This window comes from Passer domesticus, chromosome 4 (assembly GCF_036417665.1).
Source record: "Passer domesticus isolate bPasDom1 chromosome 4, bPasDom1.hap1, whole genome shotgun sequence".
Taxonomy (NCBI): domain Eukaryota; kingdom Metazoa; phylum Chordata; class Aves; order Passeriformes; family Passeridae; genus Passer; species Passer domesticus.
Window position 1 is genome coordinate 35,423,568 of NC_087477.1, and position 22,382 is coordinate 35,445,949.

Below are 22,382 nucleotides of genomic sequence, written 5' to 3' on the forward strand. Positions count from 1 at the left end.
TGATTCTTAACATCTCTGCCTCCCTCTTCTTTCTAATTTGATGCTACCTTGTCCCAAAAATGTCAGCCTTTGTATAAACAGACTAAAATGTCCCTCTCTGCTGTTGAATCAGCGTATTTCCTGGCCTCCAGGTGCACAAGGGCACAGAGTGCATGTCGAGACTCACACCCTCTTCCCAGCCCTTTGCACCCTGACTCCCTGCAGAGCAAACTTACCTGCAGCTGGCAGGCAGGAGCTGAAAGGAGCTCGATGGCAGACGCAGGACTGCAAGGTGTCTCATGGAAGCTGCCCTGCTCCAACACAGCCAGAGACAGGCAGTGCTAGCAGAACTGAAAGCATGTGGTCAAATCTTGAGACACTGAGCTGGATTTTGCCATCGCCCTCTCCAAATTGTGAATAATTATTTTCCTTTTTTTTCTTGGAAGATGCACAAGTACTACAAACAGGCATTGAATAGCAATGTAACATAAGGCATCTTCTCATTTTTTCCCCCTTGCCTTATAAAAAATGCTAAATCCTTTGGGACAATTTATTGCAATGTTATAGACTCAGATTCCATGATCAGCTGAGAAAGTTACGTAAAAAAAATTCTATGCTTTGTTAATAAGCAATTTCATAAGAAATAAAGATGATTTATTTTTATATTCTTTAGAATTTAGGTTTATACATTGCATAAACCTAAGAGCAGTACTAATTGTGTTTTCATGCCTCGCCAGTATTCCAGAGTACACTGGAATTCCTATTCTACTTCCTAAAACCATTTTAAGGTCTTGATGTGAACATTTTGTTGAAAACAATAATTATTAAAACAAGTGTTGACCTGACAAGAGTGGAACATTGGTTCTGTAGATCAGACTTAGAGTGATACATTTTCAGTCATGCATTCTCAGAATATGACTACAGGAAGTATTTTATCTGGGTTTCTAATGTTATATGTGTAAATACTTGGGTATGGATAGGAAGAGCTCAGCAAAGAGCTCCAGGGAACAGAGCCCCATAGCATTTTTTCACAACAGATTTAGCACCTAAATACTTAGAAGAATGTGACACTTTTCCAGAGAAAACACACGCAAGTGAGTTGTTGAGAGTGATGAGAAGAAAAACATTAGGAATTTTATTTGAAGATTTAAACTAATTACTTAATTTTCTCAGTGTTTTCTGTTCAATCAATGCATTGTATCATCAGGCTGGGCATCAGAATGGACTTGACTGTAGTGTTGATCCATATTTTTCTGGTAGTTTACACTGTTGTAATTCAGATGGGTAACTAGGGGAGCAATTTTTCAATCAAATCTCTGCTGAATCTAGTTCTGTGCCAGAACAAATCAGGCTACACTTTTAAACATCCAGTTGGTTAATTATGAGAAAAAAATAATTCTGCCAGGGAAATCAAAATTAAAGCTTTTTGACATTGTACACACCACTGTAAGTCTTGGAATTAGGCTTGCGCCTGTGCATGGGCACTCACTGCCTCTTGTTTTGGTGGGGCAAGTACATTTCATTAGGTTTTTGAATTTTAGTAGCTCATGAAGTACCTTACAGTTCTTTGGGATGCCTGAGACTGTAGCAAAGAACTGGCAGATTAATCAGCTGTCATGTTACAGGCTTTGCTAATTCTATCATGAATATGTGCTCATAAAAGCACTGGATCATACTGTGTAGGAGACTTCTTATAATCACCTTTATGACTGATTTAAAATTACATTCCCATTTTCATTGAAGTCAAAAGATTTCACTGTATTTTATATGATAGGCCTGAGGTCTGTAAGTAGATTTTTCTTCTATGCATGTAAGAGGTGCATTAGGCCAATTTTGTGCTGAAAATGTGTGTTTCCTCTGAATGTAACTGAAAGATTAAACCATGCATGATTTGAACAGCGAAGCAGAAAAACTGTGTGACTATTCTAGGGAAATTTCAACATAAATAGGCAATACACAATAGCAGTATAAGTGGGGTTATTTATAGATGGGTGTTGTGATAAGTAGATAGGCTGTGATGAGACAGTAATAGAACAAACTCTCAGTTCAACATATTTGATAAAGTTGTTCATACTCTCTATTTTCAATGGAAAACTTTCCCCTCCCTCTTTGGAGCATTTCTTTACTGTAGTTTCTTTTGTATTAGTATGTACTGATCTACATCTTCAGTTGCTTTTAAATGCACAAAAATAGATGATCTTATTAGATTAGAAAGCTTTTCTTTTTTTCCTGCATAGAGTGCCTTCTGTTTCCAAACCTGTAATTTTTGTTTTGTTTTCAGTTTTTTGGTTTTCTTTTGTTTTTATTTCCCCCAGAGGATGAGATTTCCAAACAGAAACTTATGGGGAGAGAAAGAAACCTTTCCATGTCACAGCACTGATATAGCCCTGCATTCCATTTTTTTTTAACATTCACTCATAGAGTTGCTACTCTGACAACCTTTAATTTTTCTGATTGCAGTACCTCTAAATATGAACATTGAAAACATAAGTAAAAGGTGCCTGACATACAAAGGTTGGCTTAAAAACATGATAATTCTTGAAATTTGGAGGGTTTTCTTTAGTATTTGTTTTGGATCTAAAACCTTTGAGATTTATATTTTTTTACAACTATAATGAGCAGACATATGACTTCATTTTCGTAAATAAAAAATGAGACTTCCAGTTAATTATACAGATGCAACAGGCTTGTAGGTGAAATGAAGGTTTTGGGGAAAGGAAATTAAAAAAAAAGCATATGTTATGATGACTAGATGGTTTCTGAGAGCTGCAAAGCAGGGGAAGGGGAGAGATAAAGAGGGGTGATGGGGGAAGAAGAAATAAGAAAGGGAAGATTCATAACAGGGCATTGAAGACTAATTAATAGAAATATATAAGAGATGTGTTTTCACATTCTGAGTTGTTGATACATTTCAGTGAGGACAAAGTTATTGATGGCACCTCCAGATTTTTGGCACTATTGGCAGTGAGAGTGCTTTCCGAAATTTTTATCCTATTTTGCTAGATATTATTCTTGTTATTCAAGTGAGCAAGTCCACCCTTTTTAAAATGTAAGCTGGATAAAGGACTCACTTGGGGTTTTTGTAAATCTCTGTGAGAAGCAGCTGTACTTAGCTACTCTGAGGTATTTTGATACTATACAGGCGAGATGGCACATTAGTTCTAGTAGTGTTAGATGATCCTTGCTAAGAAAAGTTCCATATGACAAAAATGAAACCATGAACTTTTTTTAACAACATGACACAATTCTTCAAATTGTAGAAATAGTTCTGTTCTGTGGCTTTGGGTTTTATTTTTTTCCCCTACTGTTTGTTTAGTCCTAGATTATTTTTATGCTAAGAAACCACAGAAGGCTATGTAGAATCTGTTGCATTCATGATGTCTGGGCTAAAAGCATTCATCTATAAATATCAGAGGATTATGGGTTACAGTAGGCAAGTTTCAGAGCTGCTTAAAGTTAAATAAACATTTTGCATTTATTTACTAAAATAACATAACAAACCAGACCATATCAACTTCCTTGAACTTATAGTCAATTAAAACTAAACTTTAGATACATATGTAACAGTTTGGATTATATCTCTAAGAGCATATACTTTGCACAGTGCTGGAATTGGGTTGTATTTAATTCCTGTAATTTTTAGAGCTAAACATAGAGATTTTGGAAAAGGTTGGTTTGAAAGTACTGGAGAATGACGTTGTTTGGTGGGCACAACACCAGCTGCACAGACAACATCCTGTGGAAGATCCATGGTCATATTAAGACGGAAAGTTTGCCATCAGTCCCTCTTGCTGAGGCTGACAATAAGGCACCAACATTAGCAGTGCTAATGGGTTTTATGTGTGCAGACAGTTTTCTGTGAAGTTCACTCATTTTCTAACATTTCCTAAAAAGCCAAAACCAATTAATACGTAGAGCATGCTTCTGGAATTTTGTTCCCAATCTCCTTATCGTTACTCCCACTGTCTGCATTTTTCTCAGACTTCTTTAAAAGGCTGACTGCAGAGTCCTCAATGGTAAACCCAGCATGATTTCCACAAGGCAAGAAATTTAGACAAGCCCTCCTGCACAGAGAGGGAGTGGGGTGAGCTTCCGTGACAGATTGAATGCAATGCATGTGAATCACCTCAAGATTTCTGTAGCAGTACCTGCTTTGGCTTTTCCCCACACTGACCTTTGTAGAGCCTTCCTCTGCTCTGTGCAGGCAGAAGTCACCTGATGAACTTCTCCTAAAATTACACTCAGGTTTCCTTCACAATGTAGAATTTAAAAGCCTAGCTTTATTTACAGCAACAGTTCACTGTAAAAAGAGTTCAAGATTATACACTAGCTCAGTAATGCTCATTCAAGCACATTCAGCTCACATATGAAAGAAGAAAAATGTAAGCAGACTGGTGTTGCTGTGGATGTGGTAAGGGAGAATGAGATTCATTGTTAATGGACATCTTTCTTAAAAGACATCTAGCATCAGAATGACAAATTGGACATAGAAAAGGATAGTGGTTGCTCCTCATTCTTCCTCAGTCTGCGTGTCCCTCTATCATATAATCATTTCTCTAATTTCTTGAAAAAAACCACCTACTTGGCTTTTTAAAATACTTCCTCAAAGACAATCTTTGGAACAGTCAAGAGTAAACTCAATATTTCCATCTCTTGGATCTGGTGAGAATGTTATCATATGGAAACTAGAAACCAAAATGCTGACCAATGAAAGGATGAAATGAAATTCTAAAATCCCCAAGTCCATGGGAAATACAACTTTTCTCTGGAGCTTTCAGGTTATTTACAATGACATTTTCCCAGAATTTTTTTGCCAGTTTCTGTGATAAAAGCTAAAGAACACCTTTTGCATATCTCTTCCTCTCTAAAGGGCTTCATTCTAGAAATTCTCTTACCAGTTTCACCCATTGCCTCTCTTCCTATTAAAAAGTGAAGTAGAAATTCTAAATTGCTTATACAGCCATAACCCTCTATAATTATGATCTATATCTCTTTCTCTTTTTAATTATTTCCCACCTGATCAATTTATTTGAATTAATTTCAACTCCTGAATATTATCCACTTAGGAAACTCAACCTGCTCTCTTGGTATTCATTTCAGACTTATGCTCCAAACTTAGTGTTAGTCATTTTGCTCCAGGGATTACATGTCTTATTACATCTCCATGGTATTTTTGGACTCTTTTTCTTAGACCATCACCTCAGCCTAGTTTAAGTGCAGTGGAGTACTAGACTTCCTATTTATACTCTAGATGCATCAGATTATTCCCAGATAACCCAAGGTTAACATTTCCCAAACATTACCGAAGCTAGAATGCCTTCACAGAAAACAATAGAAGCAAAGTTAAAAGTAAGATTCTGGAACTTGTTTAAAACCACACACACAAACATACACTCATATATCCCTTGCTGACATATGTGTGTATGCACTACAAAATGAGTAATTTCAGTGTTTTTCATTTATATGTCTTGTCTGATATCACATGCCTCATAATTTTGCTGTGTTATACTTCACCATTTGTCTTATGTTTGTGAAGATGCCACATTGTAGGAGGTGTAAAAAAGTAACTAAGGCAAAAGGGCTCCAAAAAAAATGATGAATCAACCAACAAACAAAAATAAACCAGCCAACTGAACCAAAAATCTACTCTATTCCATCTTTGTTTACTTTCCCACTGCCTCCTTTCAAACCACAGGCTGGGCTCCAGCTCTGAGAATGTTTCCAAAACTCTGAATTCTCAAAGCATGAGCATGATTTGAAACGGGCTGGTACGGTGGGGTAATCACACAGCCCGTCTCCAAGGCAAACCAGCAAAACACAGTGGTGCTCAGTATGGCTTTGTTATCCTTGGCTCTAAATGTGCCAGGTTTACCTGTGAACAGCTATTGACTTTGCATCAGCATTACTGCCCTGCAAGTTTATGCATACGAGATGCATGTGCAGGAACGGATATGCGGCTCAAAACCTTGAGAGACAAATACAGCTGGGACTGAAAGGCCACCCCACAGAGCCACATGATGCATCAAGCAGCATGATCTCTGCACGGGAGGCACATGGAATATTCATCTCTGGCACACCTGGCCAGCTGTCTCCTCTGTGGTGGGATGAACACAGCTCCAGCATGTGCTCCTCACTGCCTGCTTTCAAGATCGACCTTTTACATTATTGCAATTCATTGCTTGATGTTGAGACCATATCCTTGGGCACCTAATACATATTTGTCATCAGGCTTTCTAATAGGAAAAGATGAATCAGACCCTAAAACAACTGTTTCTTTAAAACATGCCCAGACTGGGTTCTTCTGTGTTGGTGGCTGGCTTGCATTTGCAAAAGCCTGTGACTCCCTCCCTCATTTTATAAGCAAAGCACACAGCACTGAGTAGCAATGGTTCAGGCTCATTGAGAGCTTTCAGGATAGATAGATTTCTAACTTCCCTTTGTCAAAAAGCATCAATATGTGCAATGGGTACTTTGCATACATATACATATACATATACATATGTATATGTACATATGTACATATACATAATGGGTATATAATAAGGACAACCTAGTAGGAGCAGAAAGGTTGTATAACCCCTTCATTTGGCATTCCTACTGCAGTTAGGGGCTGACTATCTCCAGTTGTGGTACTGACAATTTAAGGAGAATAATGCAAATTATGCAAAAAAAAAAATTAGAGAAGAGCCATGAGAATTCTTAAAGGATTACAAAATGTCCTGCATCTGTGAAGAACTAAAGGTTGGTCTATTTAGCTTACAGTGGAAAAGGTTAAGAAGCAATTTAACCTCTTTCTGTGAGTAATAACATGAGGAGTAAAAGGCCATTTGGATTAGTAGACACAAATGTAACTGGAGAAAAGGGGCAGATGGACTGGTTTAGATGGGGAATAAAGTTGTCTTTCTGCAGGTGATGAAAACTAAGCACTGGAACAAATTGTCAGGGGCTGTAGTGAATTCTCCATGGCTGGTAGTTTTTGAAGAAGGAGCTGAAGAGAAGTGTTTTGGAAGGAAGACGAGCTGGAATCTCTGTGACAGCTTATAAAAATGTTGTAATCTACAGAATGCTATATTTACTCTAAAGAATCAACTAGACCTTTGTATGACTGTTTGTTTAGATGCCTTCTGTGAGTCAGGTCCTGGTAACTCATAAGTTTCCTGCCTTTAGATGATGTTGCAACATTCAAGAAAAAGGAGCATTGCTGTAGAGTTTTCTGAAGATTTTTCATGTTATTTATTTAGGCCAATAAAGACAACATACCAGGGATATCAATCATAGGTACTATTTTTATTGAAGTGTTTCCCAATGGCTGTTTGCATGCACACATCATTAGCATGTGTAAGTCCACCTCAGTAATTAAATAAAATCCTGAATTTTAAGAAGTGCTTCTGGAAGCATCTGTATTTCAGTATATACTTATAAGACAAGATAATTAACAGTACCATGTCTAAATGCAGGCCAAAAAGACAGTGTAGTACAGCAGGCCCCTGAAGTAGAAGAGCGCCTCTGTTTTTGTGTTTCAGTTTGCACTTTTTATAAAGAAGAAATTTAGTAATTTCTGCATGGTTATGTAGGATGGCTATTCTAGCATTGCTGAGGTTTTTGCTATGTGATGCCTTCCTAGAACTGCTTAATGACTGATAAAATTACTTTTTATAGCTTTTAGTTCCATGATTATTGCATCAAGCCATTTATTGATAGAAGGTTCTCAAAATGAGTTTGTAGTCCAATTTAGCAATGCTGTATCTGAATATATCTTCAAATCAAAATGTACTGGCAGTATTTTGGTTAGTGCTATTAACCCATTTTCTAAGGACATTGGACATCTGAAGAGTCAAAAAGCGATTCTTGTGGTCAGAAACATCTACAAGAGAAAGAAGTATCTCAGCATAACTTGTGTGACTGAGAAGGAGAAAGGTTTTTCACTCAACCTCTTCTTTCTCCAAAAGTGTGAAGATACAGCAGAGGGAATGCAGTCCTCTGCAAATGATTTAATGGGCTCACAGGCAGAACAGCAAAAGCATTACCTCAGAATAGCTTTTGAATGCACTTGCCATTGCTGTCCTCATTTTGACACCAGACACCAAACATTTGAAGTCTGCTCCTTACTTGAATCTATCTGAATTTTGCATGTGCACTGCCGTAGTAGTCTTCGTAATAAAAAGAAAACTCTTGATAAAAGGCATTAAAGCCATAAAGAAAGCAGCAGCAGTGAGCACTGGCTTCATTCTGCCACAGGAGACAGCTGGTAGCTGACTTTTACTGAGAGCTGCCAAGGTTGATTGCCATATCCAACAATGAGGATATAGCAGACAGAGACCAACAGGGCATGGGGATTTCCAACAGGATGGGGCTGAAGCTCAGCTGTATAACAGTGATCCAAACATAAAAAGCAGCTCCAATTTGAGTGTTTAAGTGTAAGTTAAAAGGCAGATTAGATCCCTGCTGGAGCCCAGTTTGAAATTCCAAAGAGTTGAAAGGCATTTCAGTGTGGTGTTCATTTTCTTTTCTATAAAGATGTAGTTATTAATCTTCTCTATTACCTTACAAAATGTGTCTACTTCCACTCAAAAGGATATAGTGGAGGATCATGTTACCCCTTATGGCTAGCTGATATAAAAGAATCTACCGGACACCTGCAGGTATTAGAAAGTTCTTACTTACTGGAAAGTGAGCTGTAATTAACCCTTTTATGCTAGCTAGCAACTATTTAGTTTGTGGAGAGGTTGTTTAAACACTTTAAACCTTTTCTCCTCAGTACACATTAAAATGTTGATGCTATTTTTAGCTAATATCTGTTTTTCTGTATTGAGTGTTCCCTCATATTTCACAAAAGAAAAAAGTTTTACACACTTGGATGTGCTGATTTGATCCACCTAAGCTTCTGAAAATCTACTCAAGCTTCCTCTGGAGTTCAAGACTGATTATATTTTATCACAGCAAGTCACAACCAGCTCTTTCCCTAGCCAGACAGAAATTATTTTCCAAGGATATAAAGTGAGTGAGACAGGGTCCTTCTGGTTCAGCTGCCACAATACCTGCTAGAGTAGGTTCTTGGCAATGAATCAGGTAGCAGAGTTCTTGTGAGAGAATATTTTCAGAGGGAACATAAGGTAATTTTACACTACCTGAACTTTGTCTTGGGGACACAGAATGCACCAGAGCCATAGCAGAACAGAACAAGTCAAATTCCTTAAAAAGAGCAAATACCTCAGTACAAAATTACCTATTGCTCTTTACTTGCTCTTTTGTTGACCAAATTTTCCACAGATGTTTCTGTCCATCTGTACACCTATCTCAGTACAAATGACCTTTGAAACAGGCTCAGCTCATGAGTATGGGCACATGAACCATCCCAGAAACACATCACAGGGCCATGGCAGGAAACACTGTACACTTGCACTCCTTGGATTGCCTTGCAGACTTCATGGAATTTTTCCAAGGTTCAGGCACATGTAAAAACCACATGCAATTGTGTCACCATGCCAGTCCACACAAGCTCTTCTTTCTACACAGAAAATATATTCATACTCAAATGCACAGATCCCAAAAACTATGCATAATAAGTTGTATGTACACTCCTGTACAGGAATTTCATAAAATTGCAGCATGTACTGCCATCTGTTAAGATTTATCCATGGTTTCTACTGGCAGTCAACCTTTATTTTCAGAAATAATAACTTTCTAGGCACAAATCAATTTCTAAGGTCAGGACTGAGTAAACTTGAAATCACTGAACATAAAATTCTTTGCTAAAGAAAAATGTACCTTAATCAGATGCTGAAAAAGAATGAAGAAAGGCTTTCAAAGGAACCAAAGTAGGTTACTTTGATTTAAGGAATAAATCATTCCATTTATATGAGGAGATAAATGTTAAATTTTCATTTCTCTAGTAGTCCTTTCCCTGCATACAAATCAGTAGCAACTGAAATTACTAAAACTTTCATGTCCAAAATTCAACACTCTTTTCATCATTAAGCAGGACTTCTCAGACCTGCTCCAATTCTGAACCAGACAATGATGATAAAAACAAGACTCTTGCTTAATATAAGGAAAATTAATTCTGGGAGGAAAAAAACCCCAACAACCCCCACAAAAAACCTAACAGGCACATTATCACATATTATGAAGAATATATACATAAATAATTAAATGAGGAAGACCATTCCCCTTAATTTTAAAAATGAGGTATAAATACATTCTATATAATATTCATCTATTGTCCACAGTCTGGGAATTAAGACAGAGTACCAACAACTCCCCAAACAAGCCTAGTCAACAGAATATATTATAAAAAACTTTGGCTTCTCAAGAAGGACCTTGTTTTTATTATTATTTTAATAATAAGCTTTCTTCTGGTACTCGTTTTCATGTCTCCTCTTTGAAGCTATCCTCTTTTTTTTCTACTGGATTTAAAGCATTACCTTCTTTAGCAAAGGATTTGTGCTAAGAGCTAGGTGAAATATGTGTTTACTCCAAAGAGGAAAAATAGATACTCTAGTGTTTTATTAGAACCATAGAATCCATTAAGTTATCTTAAGAGAGGAACTTTTGACTCATTAGAAGTCAAAAGTATAATAGGATGAAGAGAAATCCTAATTTAGATGTGGTAGGTTAATTGCAAATGCTACCAACAAATGTTTCAGAGGAAGGTTAATTGAATCATTGCTTAAGATCCTCAGAGGGGTTGTATCTGCAAGAAGAGATTTTGCTACAGAGATGGATCTAACAAGGGAGACAAATTCCTCTAATCTAGTTACTGTGGGGTAAACCAGTAGAAAACAAAGGCAACTGTTTGATGATCTCTGCTGTAGTCAGGTTTTGTCAAGGGCTAAGGAGCATCACAAACTATACTCTGGCTTCCTGTTAAAATGGCATAGGACTCAGTGACTATGAAAATTTTTAGAAGAATCAAACCTAAAAATCTTGAATTCATTTCTGGGCAAGTGGGAGACTTTCTGTTTATCACAGTACACTAAGAGTGTCTGGGACTTCATGGAGTACTTATGAAAGGTGAGGCTTAAACTCCATTCCAAGAAGCAGAGGCTGGAAGGACAGCCTAAAGCAAAATAAAAACCTTTGCATAGTGTGGTCCACAGAGTTGTGTGTAACAGAAAGGAGAGAGTATCTTGTGCAAAGAATCTTCAATCAATATCTCTCCTAGAACTGTTGTTTGACCAGAAGGGAGTACAAGTCAGATAAGGATAGTCTGATACTGCATTGCAAAATATTTTTGGAAGCTGAGTTGATTGAAGAAGGTTCTGCATGGGAAATCTCAGGTGATGAGAGCAGTAGATCTGCTCATATATGTTCTCATGTAAATATCATAATGAAAACATTAGTACAGATTCTGATGTGGAGGAGAGGTGAATTATTCAGGGTTTAAATCCTTCTGTAGAGACCAGGCTGTGAGGGATGATTATTCCAAAACTAATCTGGCAGTTCTTCCAGGGTGCACATGTACATTAAGATGCTGGTTCAATATAATTATAAATTTCAAGTTTGTTTTCAAAAGTTGACTGCCTCTTTTGCTGTTCAACTTTCTTAGTATTTTCTTTTCTTAGTATTTGGGAACTTTCTTAGTATTTGGGTACTGTTAAAGATTTTATCACAACGACAAAAGGGAGAATGAACATTCAGCCCACACTCTCCATCATCTGTCCCCATTGTCTCTGTGCTATTATGTTTCATTATATTTGTCTACCCTTTCCTACAAAGTCCTACTTAAGTCTCTTATATAAAACTGGATAGAGCGAAAAGGTACAAAAGAAATGATGGGGATGGCACTGAGTTGTCTTTCTGTTTTATTTTTTTTCAGGTGGCTAGAAAGCCAGGATAAGAGTTGGGTCTGCTGAAAGTTGTCTCAGTTGTTTTATGGATGGGAATGCTTCTTGTCTCTGAAAGAATTTGCTCTTTCATCACAGAAGACATGAGGCTAAGTAAGAGAGGATGGGAGCTATTAAACTGAATTCTAGTTCTAGATAATAGCAGCTCAATACAGTGTCTAAAAGAAAATACTATCTATATGTGTGTGTATGCACATAAATACTACAGTGTTCTTCCTGCTGTCTTTGCTTTAGGTCTACCTGAAACAACATATGAAAAATGTAAGTCACAAAGATCCTTTTCCAATGGAATATGCAAGCAGAAGTATGCAAAAGGAAGCAGGAACTCAGGGTCCCCGCCAGCACACTGCCTGCAGTTTTGTTGTTGCAAAAGGATGTGACTCCTTCCACATCCCACAGCAACCAGCCCCACACAACCACCACTACAGAACACCAACACTCTTGTGCCCTGCCCAGTACTCAGCCTCCCCTAAGGGCTGCCCACACACTGCCCAAACATTGCTCAAGTCCTGCACAGCACACACAGGACTGGTTTGGAAGCTCATCTTCACAAACAAAACAAACAAACAAAAAATTATAGAGATTTGCCAGCACTGTAGCTGTATAGCACGCTAGCAATAAAAGTTCTGACTGACTCACAAACCAATTTAATCAGTAAATAGCTGCTGGGAGTTCTTTCCACAGATAAGTACTGCTATCTTTTTCATGCACATACACAGTGCAATATTACAGACCATTATTTCTTATTTAAATCATTTATCTATTCCCAGCACATAGCAAATCTTGTTTCCATTTTCTATCCATGAGTTTCACAGCAGATTGGAGAATCAGGGCAGCCATATCTGATGCACAAAACTTGTATATCTTCCAAAATGGCTGATCAAACTTGATCCATAACAATTTCAATCAGCAGAAGGTATCATTAAACCATTACTTGCTTATAGTATGTACAGACGTTAAGAATACCTGGAATTATGGACTCTGAATTGTGAGGTAGTTTCTGATGAACAAGCACTGAATACAGATGTGATATATTGTCCCTCTAAACCTACTTATAAGAAAAGTATGGACGTCTGTTTGAAAAAATCTCACTTTCCTCCCACCTTTTTTTTCTACTGCTAGAAAAGTTAAGCTTGTTGGTTTTTAATTTGTCTCTCAAATATGAACTTAGGGACAGAAGTAAATTTAGTGTTACAGAGATTATGTTTAGCTTTGCAATTCTTGTATTAATTCATTCTTAAAACTAATCACATGGTGACATAGTTTGATTTTCTGAAGAAGCTTGATCTCCTATTAGCATGTACAGTAACTTCATCAGTTTAGCCTGAAGCTAAACTGCTGCCTTGGTAGCAAAAGATGAAGTACAGATGCCCTAGGCCAGAAGAACTAAAGCACTTAATGCTGCATCCTGTGTACTTCAGTTTTGCTGTTAAATGTTAACAAATCAGATGCTAACAAATGCTGACCACCATACTCAGGCATTTGAATGTAATATCTACACCTCTAGAAGATACAAACTGCTAGCAGAAACCTTAACATGAAAACCAGAATATATGAAATAGACAGGAAAAATGAGATAAAATACTAACATAAAATAGAAGCACAGCTTACAACCTAATGCAATTTCTGAGTATTTGTAGCTCAAAGAAGATGAAAACACTGTTACAAACGCACGGCTTCTGTACCTGCAGTGAAGGATGGTGTCTGTTGGTGACTCTGCTAAGAGCACCAACTCATGCTGTGTCTGAATGGTGAGGTACAGACTCACTCTACATGGCCTCAATTAATGTACAGTTGGCATAGACAGTATTACTGTCATGTTAAATAATATGCCTCATGTATTTACACTAGCCCAAGATATTTCAGTGTGCCATGTCACCAAAGAGGCCAGCTCGGTGTAATAGTGGCGTGATTTCCTCGTGCATGCCCTGTATGCATTGAGTGGCATTGAAGGTGTTACTGAACTGCAAAGAATAAAAGCACATACACACAGATTATCACAGCCATTCTGTTTATACTACTTGTGCTTCAGCTATTTTGTTCCTTTTGTTTTTATCCAATGTCAGTGAATTAAATAGTTGCATTTCTTTATGGTTAGAGCAGTGTATTCGTTTATGTTCAACTCACCTTTCTATCTTCGAACAATTGCACTGTAACCTAAATATACACATTTACACAAGATTTTATAGAGATCAGAGTGTGATACACAATCCTGAAAGCATTCATTCAATGCATAAGAAAGCTTTTCATTTAATCTGCTTTGGGGGCAGGGGGAGAGAGAGACACCATGTGCCTCTCCATACAGTGAATTAAATTGCTTTTCATTGACTCAGGTTACTCTGGGCACTGCTCATTCTAATGCAGCCTTATTAAATTCAGGGAAGGCTGCTACAGTAAAATCTGGGGTAAATGAAACACTGTTCAAATGCTACACTTCAGACACCTATTTCAGATGCTGTCTTTGAAGAATGACATGCAACAGAAACAGTATTTAACTTGCTTTAGGAATGCATCTTCAAGAAGCCTTCTGCTGTCTAATTACAGTAAGTCAAGTATGTTTAAGCTAGAAAGTTCATTAATATTTCAAGCACACACTACACCATGACTACTGCGTACTTCTTGACATTCCTATAAAATCTGGTGCTCTTGGGAAACTGATGGCTCACAGGGTTGTTAATGAGTGAGAGACCCTTCGCCTCTTGATCACTGGTCTGAATTCTGTTTAATCTGGAAGCAGCAAATAACTGTCAGTGGCTGATGATGTTTATGAATTAATTTGATAGCTAGTCTTAGTTTAGATGGAAGCAGGAAAACATCCCAATTTAAAAAATCTTTGCTTACCTTCCCTGTCCCTTACTCATTAAATTGTCTCTGATGTGTCTGGAGCAGCATGGCACAGAAAACTATGGTCACCTCCAAGAGACTGGACAGACAAAATGTCAGTGGCCATGCAGCTTTATTGCAGCTTGCCAAGGTGACAAAGTGACTATGTCACTCACTGGGTACACAACAGGTGCAATTCAGAACTGCACATTATTACTGACTACAAGCCAGATCAGAAACTCTCCCTTCTTCCTGAAGACACTCCTGAGTGAAGAAAAATTCTCCTTTAGGAATGAGTAACACCAAGTTACAGGATTTGCTTTAAAGGCTGTGCTTCTAGAAGGGTGCTTCTGGAAAACATGAAGGCATTTTCACCTCACTCTTCAACTTGCTTGTGGTGAAGTTTTCCTCTAAAACATATGTTTTGGTAGACCTGCTTATAAAATCCCTTTTTTTACAATTTTGCAGATACACAGTGCAGACAGGGCCCCTGCACTGGTCTATTTCCTTGGCATATGGGACTTTTATATGTATTAGGGACAAAATATCCTGGAGGTGTAACAGAGGTGGGACTTCTCTTACCTGACAAGCCAATGCAATGTTTCTCCTTCTATTTCTCCTCTTTTCTTTTCATGCTAGACCTGTGTTAATTTAACAAAAAAGTAACATGAATTACACAGGAAGAATAGGCTGAACCAGACGAAGTAATACCAAATGATTCCGACTGTCCTCCTAATGCAGATCTTTCTACTGTTCACCCTTCAGCCTGGTTAAAGCACTTTCCTACTGTGTTGCGTGAATACAATCTTGTGACATCCAAGACAATGAGTATTATTTAATGAAACAGCAGTATCTCCAGGTAAAAATGACTGAACTCTGAAAATAAATAGACTTATCCATCTGTTGGTACCCATCTCTTTTGTTCTGAAGACAGAGACTTTCTTGGGCTGCATCTGAAGTGATGTCTGGATATGTGCCATGATGTTCTCAGGTATCCTGTGATCATCCAGACTAGAGGCAAGCTCAGACAGACCAGGATTTCTATCCATTACATATGCCAAGATTCCCACCTAGTAGAAATCAAGGCACCAAGGAGTGGAAAACTTAAAGCATGTTGAGTCTTCCCCAACAGGGAGCTGGGATATGGCTAAGTGGAGTTCACCAACTATACAGATATATATATATAGTCTCCAAAAATGAACAGTAAGTAATTTTTTTGTGTCTTTTTCTGTTAACCTGGTAGAGTTTTAAGCACTGGGGAGGAAATCCTGACTCCACTGGAGACTATGATGAACCTTCCATTGACTTAAGCAAGAGTAGCACATTAATTTGGTAACAGCATAGTTTAGCTTCTCACTCTTCTAGAAGTTCTTCCTGGTTTGTCTCTGATCTACATGGAGGCCACAGTTAACACCACCCACAACTCTGCAGTCCCCAGATCAAAATATTTTGCTTCTGTTTTCTGACATTATCTTACTGTAGTTAAGTCTAGCAGCTGCCTTCTCAGAGAGACAGAATAAGTGTGATAGAATGTAAAACATTGCTAAGGCTTATATGACAACTTTGGTGATATTTACTGGTTCTCACCTTTTCTTAATTACAGGATTGGTAGAAAGAATCATTCCTCACCTAATTTTCCTGCCCCTTCATTTACCATATGCAACTAGTTAGAAAAATCTGCTCATTAACTGTGGCCCAGCATCAAGACTGATTCCACAGGGATCTTAGACTAATATTAATGACTATTTTTAATTAATTTGATATAGGATGGAAATTGTTGAGAAGAAATTCCAGATGCTCTGAGCGGGGAAGTATTGGCAAATTATTTAAGTATAAGATTAAAGCATATCACAGTGAATGAATGAGAGAACCAGACACAATCAGTGGGACAAAATATGGGTAGTACCTGACACCCCAATAGGAGGTGGAGTATTCCAGCCTACTTGGTGACTCCTATTCCTCAGGTATGGTTTGCAAGAAACCAGGAAAAAGCCAGGGCTGTTAGGGAGTCATTATATGCTGCCTTTGCATGGTCATTATATGCTGCCTAAAAATTATTCGGAATTAGATATATGCTATTGTTATATATATATATATATATATATATATATATATATATATATGCCTGTATCAGTGGACCAAGTGTTTATATTACTATTTATATTGTTGAATTGTTACATATGCTGACTGGTTTGAATTTGGTCCATAGGAATTAGTGCTCCCCCAGACAATGACACAGCATGACTCAGCACTAGAACAAGGTCTATTTTCTATAAGTAGCAAGGACAGATTACACCGAGACCTAGTTATATAGTTATAAGATCTGCCAGAGCCCAGGCCATGGCTTTATAACATTTATTAGCATAAAGAGATGCAGCCCATATGTTTGCATTGTGGCATGCCTTTGGAGGCAAACTGCAGATGCAACAAATCTATCCATATCCTCTCTTTGTAAAATAAAGTTCTTGCTGTGTCTTGGAAGGAGGAACAGATATTGTACCAAAATACTGACAAAATATGGCAGACCACACAGACAATAGCCTCACTATATGTATCATAAAAGCTGCAGAAACCAGCTCTGGAGAAGCATGTAGCAGGGTGGATGTTTCCTCAGACAGGAGGCATTATCCCAGACATAGATGTCTTTTCACATTTAATGATTCCTTCTGAACATGCATTTTTAGCTTCAACAATAATGATAGCGCTGTTTCTAAAGTCTCAGCCAAACAGACCATATTGCTAAGGTGTGTCATTCCCAGGCACGACTGGGAATATGTGAAGCACCACAGTGAAAAACGTGGGCAGTCCCTGGTTTAACTGTAAATGACCAGAGTCTGGGGCCCACTGTGCTATTCCCACCAAAGGAACTGGCTTCCCTCCTTCCTGCCTCATCTCAGCAAAGCCAGAATATTTACCTTGCTATCCAAGCTGTTGACCCTTCAGGTCTTAAGGCTCTGTTGTTTTGCCTGGTCTCTGAAGGATGAGAGAGACAGTTCATGTTGAGTTTGCAAGTTTCTGGTTGTGAGACATGCATTATTTTGATGCTAGCTACTTTTGTAATGCATAGGATGTCTAAACCATGCAATAGGCAACAGATTTACATTTCTTTTTACGCTAGTATGTTTAAAAGGGTTTTTTTCCTGTCAAATTTAGCTATCCTTTCAAAAGCGCAAACACTTCTCGATAGGACAGTAGACATACTTGTAAGAAACTCCAGATCATTTCCTTCGCCCACTCCCCATTTTAGATCATCTTTCACATGGGAACAGCTTCCCTCCTCCTCACCCACCTCCTCCTCCAAAAAAATTTCTGACATCTGTTCCTTTACCTCTCTTGCAGCCACTGTTCCCTCATCATTTGCCTTTTATTTTATGGGATCTACTTGTGCACTTCAACTCCATGCTCTTTGGGGTATAAGCTGTTATATGTGTTGCACTTCTAACCCTTTGAACAGCATCTTAAATATTACAGACATTTACAGCACAATATAAATGATAATGTAGTTAGACTGGAATGGCAATTCCCTAGTTAACACCTCCCACATGTAGTGATTAAGTACTAGGCTCAAAAGAGGCTCAAAAGCGTGCAGCAAACCCAGTGCAGATACATTTCTAGAAAGAGACTGCAAATTCCTAACTCCAGATGGTCTGCAGTTGGTGAATAATTACATGGATTGTTTGGTGCTTCACTAATCAATCATGACAGCAACAAGGAGAAAAAGCATGTCTGGATAAAGGAAAATGTCCTTTGGAAAAATCCCAAGTTATCATTTTGTGCATTTGATCTGCTCATCAAACATTGTCTTTTTTTCCCTTTTGTGGTGTTATGCTGTTTGAATTTTTCAAGAATTAATCCAGAAAAAGCAGTTGTTGGTAGCATTTTTTTAACCTATAAAATACACAAGAGAGGAGTCTGAACAGCATCAACATGGTTGCTGCATTATATTTCAAAGACTAAAAAACCATAAATGGAAGAGGAAGAGCAGAGAATTGATATCCTGCATTACATTCTGGAGACCATGAAACCTTCTCCAGCTAATTCTGTAAATATGTGCATGAAACCTGCAATTTAGGATGTAGAAAATAAGGACTGGAAAGGAGAATTCCCATCTCCAGATTTCTTTCCCACAGCATGAAACCAGTTTGATTTAAAAAAAAGTAATTATCTAAATCTAACTAAAAGCAATGAACATCAGCCCTGAGATGGGCTCAGTTGGTTAGAGCAGGGTGCTAATATTGTCAAGGTGATGGGTTCTATCCCCATAGGGGCCATTCACTCAAGAGTTGGATTTGATGATCCTTGTGGGTCCCTTCCAACTATTCTGTGTAAAAATTCTGTGAATATGGGAGCAGCTGCAACTGAAACACGTAGAACCAAGTCCAACACTGCCTTGACTACATACTGCTCAGTTTAATTTGATCTCTCTTTTCATCAAAATAAGAGAAAGAGCAAAATTAAATGCATAAAAGAAATGAAGGTACTGCAGGACTCAGAAGTAGAATAGATGGTTTGGGGGTTTTACTTTGAGGGACAGGGTGAGCAGGGAAAAAAGCACCACAAGAGTCAGTTTATCCTGTTGAATCTGTGAGTTCAGATATCTTTGTGAACTTATGTATAGTATTTAAGCCTGTAGAAAATGAAATGCATGGCAGTAGACACAAAAAGAAATGTAATGAGCATAATAAACTGTAGCTCGAAGTTGCATACAAGACTATTGACTATAGCTCAAAGTTTGGATATAAGAGCAGCAGAGCACAGAGATGTGCTATATTTCAATCCTAGGTTTTCCACCAAAAGCAAAACTAGGTTGTTTTTTTTTTTTTTAACTAGTTGGTTGGATTGTTTGGACGTTTTAAAATTACTGGAGGCATGGCTCAGAAAAATACAAGTGGACAATAAAAAAAGGCTGTGAAAGCAGTGAGGTAAAAAGAACAGAATAACTGGATTTCAGAGATCTAAAAGTGCATATTATTTATCCATGTTAAGGCTAACTACTGTTTGCCTCCTAGTACTACTCCATTAGAGTCGTGTAGCACATAACTAACCTGATCTTCTCAGGGAGGACAGTTGCCAAAAGGTGGATACTGCACCTGATGACATTAATGCTTCCTTCTAGTACCAGCTTAAGTAATTTGGAAGAAATTCTATATAAATTATGTGCAGACACTGCTTGTGGCAGTGCTTTAGCTGATGTTTTAGAAAATAGACCTGGAACACAGTTATTGATCCATGTACAATGGGAAGAAAATTAGGTGAAGAATAAGCTTTTATCTGCTTTCTTTCCTTCACTTCTATTGGACATAAAAATAAGCTTTTTTGGAAGAGAGCTTCAAGATCATTTGCCCAACCATCAGCCCAGCACCCATACAATCAACCCTAACCTATATCCCTAAGTGCCACATCCACACATCTCTTAACAATTTCAAGGATGGCGACTCCACCACCTCCTTGGGAAACCTATTCCAATGCCTGACCGCTTTTTCAGTGAAAAAAATTTCTATGATCTAATCTGAATCTCCTCTGGCACAATAAGACTGTTTCCTCCCATCCTTTCACTTGAGACACAGCAGAAGAGACTGACCCTACCTGGCCACAACCTCCTTTCAGGTTGTTGTAAAGAGCAATGAGATCCCCCTGAGCCTTCTCCAGACTAAATGATCTCAGCTTCCTCAGCCATTCCTATTTTCACCAGTTGAACCTTGTACCTTAATAAATGTTTCTAAGATTGCTGTGAGAAGATAGAACTGAATTGGAATTCTGCCTCCACTTCCTTTTGAACACCTTTGTGGTTGAATGTAAGCGTTTCCAGATAACTGAACCTAATCTGTTTCTTCTGCAGGTAATCACTGGGTAAGGTGTGCTTGCACCCTCTCTCTGGTCAGTATAGAGATATTTCATTCTTTCCCACATTAATGCCCTTAATATGGTTTCCACTCGTGGGTTTCACTAACTCCAGCATTTGCTGCTGATTACCTAGGACTGGAGCTTGCTCTGTTATCTCATCAGTGCATCTGACTTGTTTCCTGGGGTGGGATGGGGGCGGGTGGGGGGGTGGCAGGGAGTGGGACTGACGTTCATTTTTAGTTTGCAAATTCTTTCAGAGCTTCTCTCAGAGAAAATCCTCTATACACTTTGAAAAAGTCTGGGCAGCATATGTTACTGTTCATATGCTGTCCCATGAAATGGCTGCTTGCTGCTGTTCACAGATGTTCAAAGCACAGCCCTGACTTACCAGGGTGTGTTTACTAGTAGCTTGTACTTGGCAGTTTTATTTCATAGCCCATTTGGGTTAACTGACTGCTCCTTCATGCCAATGCAACCAACCTCTTTTGGACAGACATAACATAGATTTTTCTGTGTCTGGGCAAGAAGCAATGGGCTGCTGAAAATCCATATTTTGACATTCTAGAAGCCAAAACCTGCTCTTCTGACTCAGGGTCTTCTTTGTTGCATATTGATCCTTCAGCATTGCTTGGCTCTTATTCATTGTGCCATAGCCATCTATACAAATATCTTGGACGTTCAGCTTAGGTGCTAAATGAAGAAGGAATAAACATGCAGGCAAGAAAGTTCAACCAGATGCCCCTTTCATTCAGCAAACACAGATGAGTAGTCATTTCCCATTAGTTCTTTTGGCAAGCCAAACATCTGACAGCCAAACTTCCACAGTTAGGTCCCCAGTTGCAAGGGTGATAGATTTGCTTCATTTTAAATTAATGTCTCTTCAAGCTGTTGATAGAATTCATCAACTGCATCTTTGTCATCTGCTGTCGTAGGAGTGTTAATCTGTATGATCGACATCATGACTGGATTTGCAAGAAAAAGAACTGTAATGATTTTATTGCTGATTGGATTACATCCAAGCATATACTTTGATCTCCTCTTGGATGTGACAAACACAGTGCAAGTTCCTTCTCATTTTTCTGAACTTAAGCAGCAGCCCAAGTAGCTGTTCATCATCCTAAAATGTCACCTATTATTCCGCTGCAGCACTGATTCTATATTTACCTACTTCAGATTTTTTCAATTCTTTTGTCACAATAATGTGCTTTTTTCCCCCCATGCATTTCATGTTCTTACATTAACACTTGGTATACAGAATAATCTTCAGGCATTCAATTCCTAGAGTTTTGATAGAGGCAGAAACACTCTCTATTGCTAAATATTCCATATGAACCTCCACTGAGCTGTAGTGTCTTGCATTCCATCATGGGAGAAAGGTAAGAAGACAGATCTGCAGTCCATTGCTTAGCCATGCTCTTTTTCTAATCCAGGAACCTCTCCACTTGTCATCTACCTAATCAGCACATCCTGAACTTTTTCAGTCTACTCTGTACCATGATCAGCACTTGGAGTTTGCCTACTCTGCTCACTACTGTTTGCCCACTTTTCTAGCCTGCAAGTAATGAACCCCTCATCTGATGGGAGTCAGGTTTCTTGGTGAATATTTAATCTACAAGAAAGACCAATGAAAGTGTAAGTACAAAAGGGATAAAAACATGTCTTTGTTAACTGATGGAGTGGGTCATAGAAGTTGGAGAAAGTGCAAAACATTTGAAAACCACTATTTTACCAATATTATTTCAATACTGAACAAGTTGACTTTAAGGAATTCACATGCCAAATGTTCTTTATCTGTAAGCAGGAGTTGGGTGAGCACTGTGAAATCTCCAAAATGTAGCAGATCTGGCTGACACATATTTGGACAATCCTCTTTTGCATCTCATACCATTT

General features: G+C 38.2%; 1 long non-coding RNA gene across 3 annotated transcripts in view; it reads right to left on the minus strand.

Moving 5' to 3' along the window:
• Positions 1–22,382, minus strand: part of LOC135298913 (uncharacterized) — a 79,259-nt gene that overhangs the window by 22,725 nt on the left and 34,152 nt on the right. For all 3 annotated transcript variants that reach the window (XR_010360968.1, XR_010360969.1, XR_010360970.1), the window contains 2 exons: positions 17,564–17,621; positions 15,231–15,289 (listed from right to left, as the gene is read on the minus strand). This is a non-coding gene — a long non-coding RNA (uncharacterized LOC135298913). The remainder of the gene's footprint in view (positions 1–15,230; positions 15,290–17,563; positions 17,622–22,382) is intronic.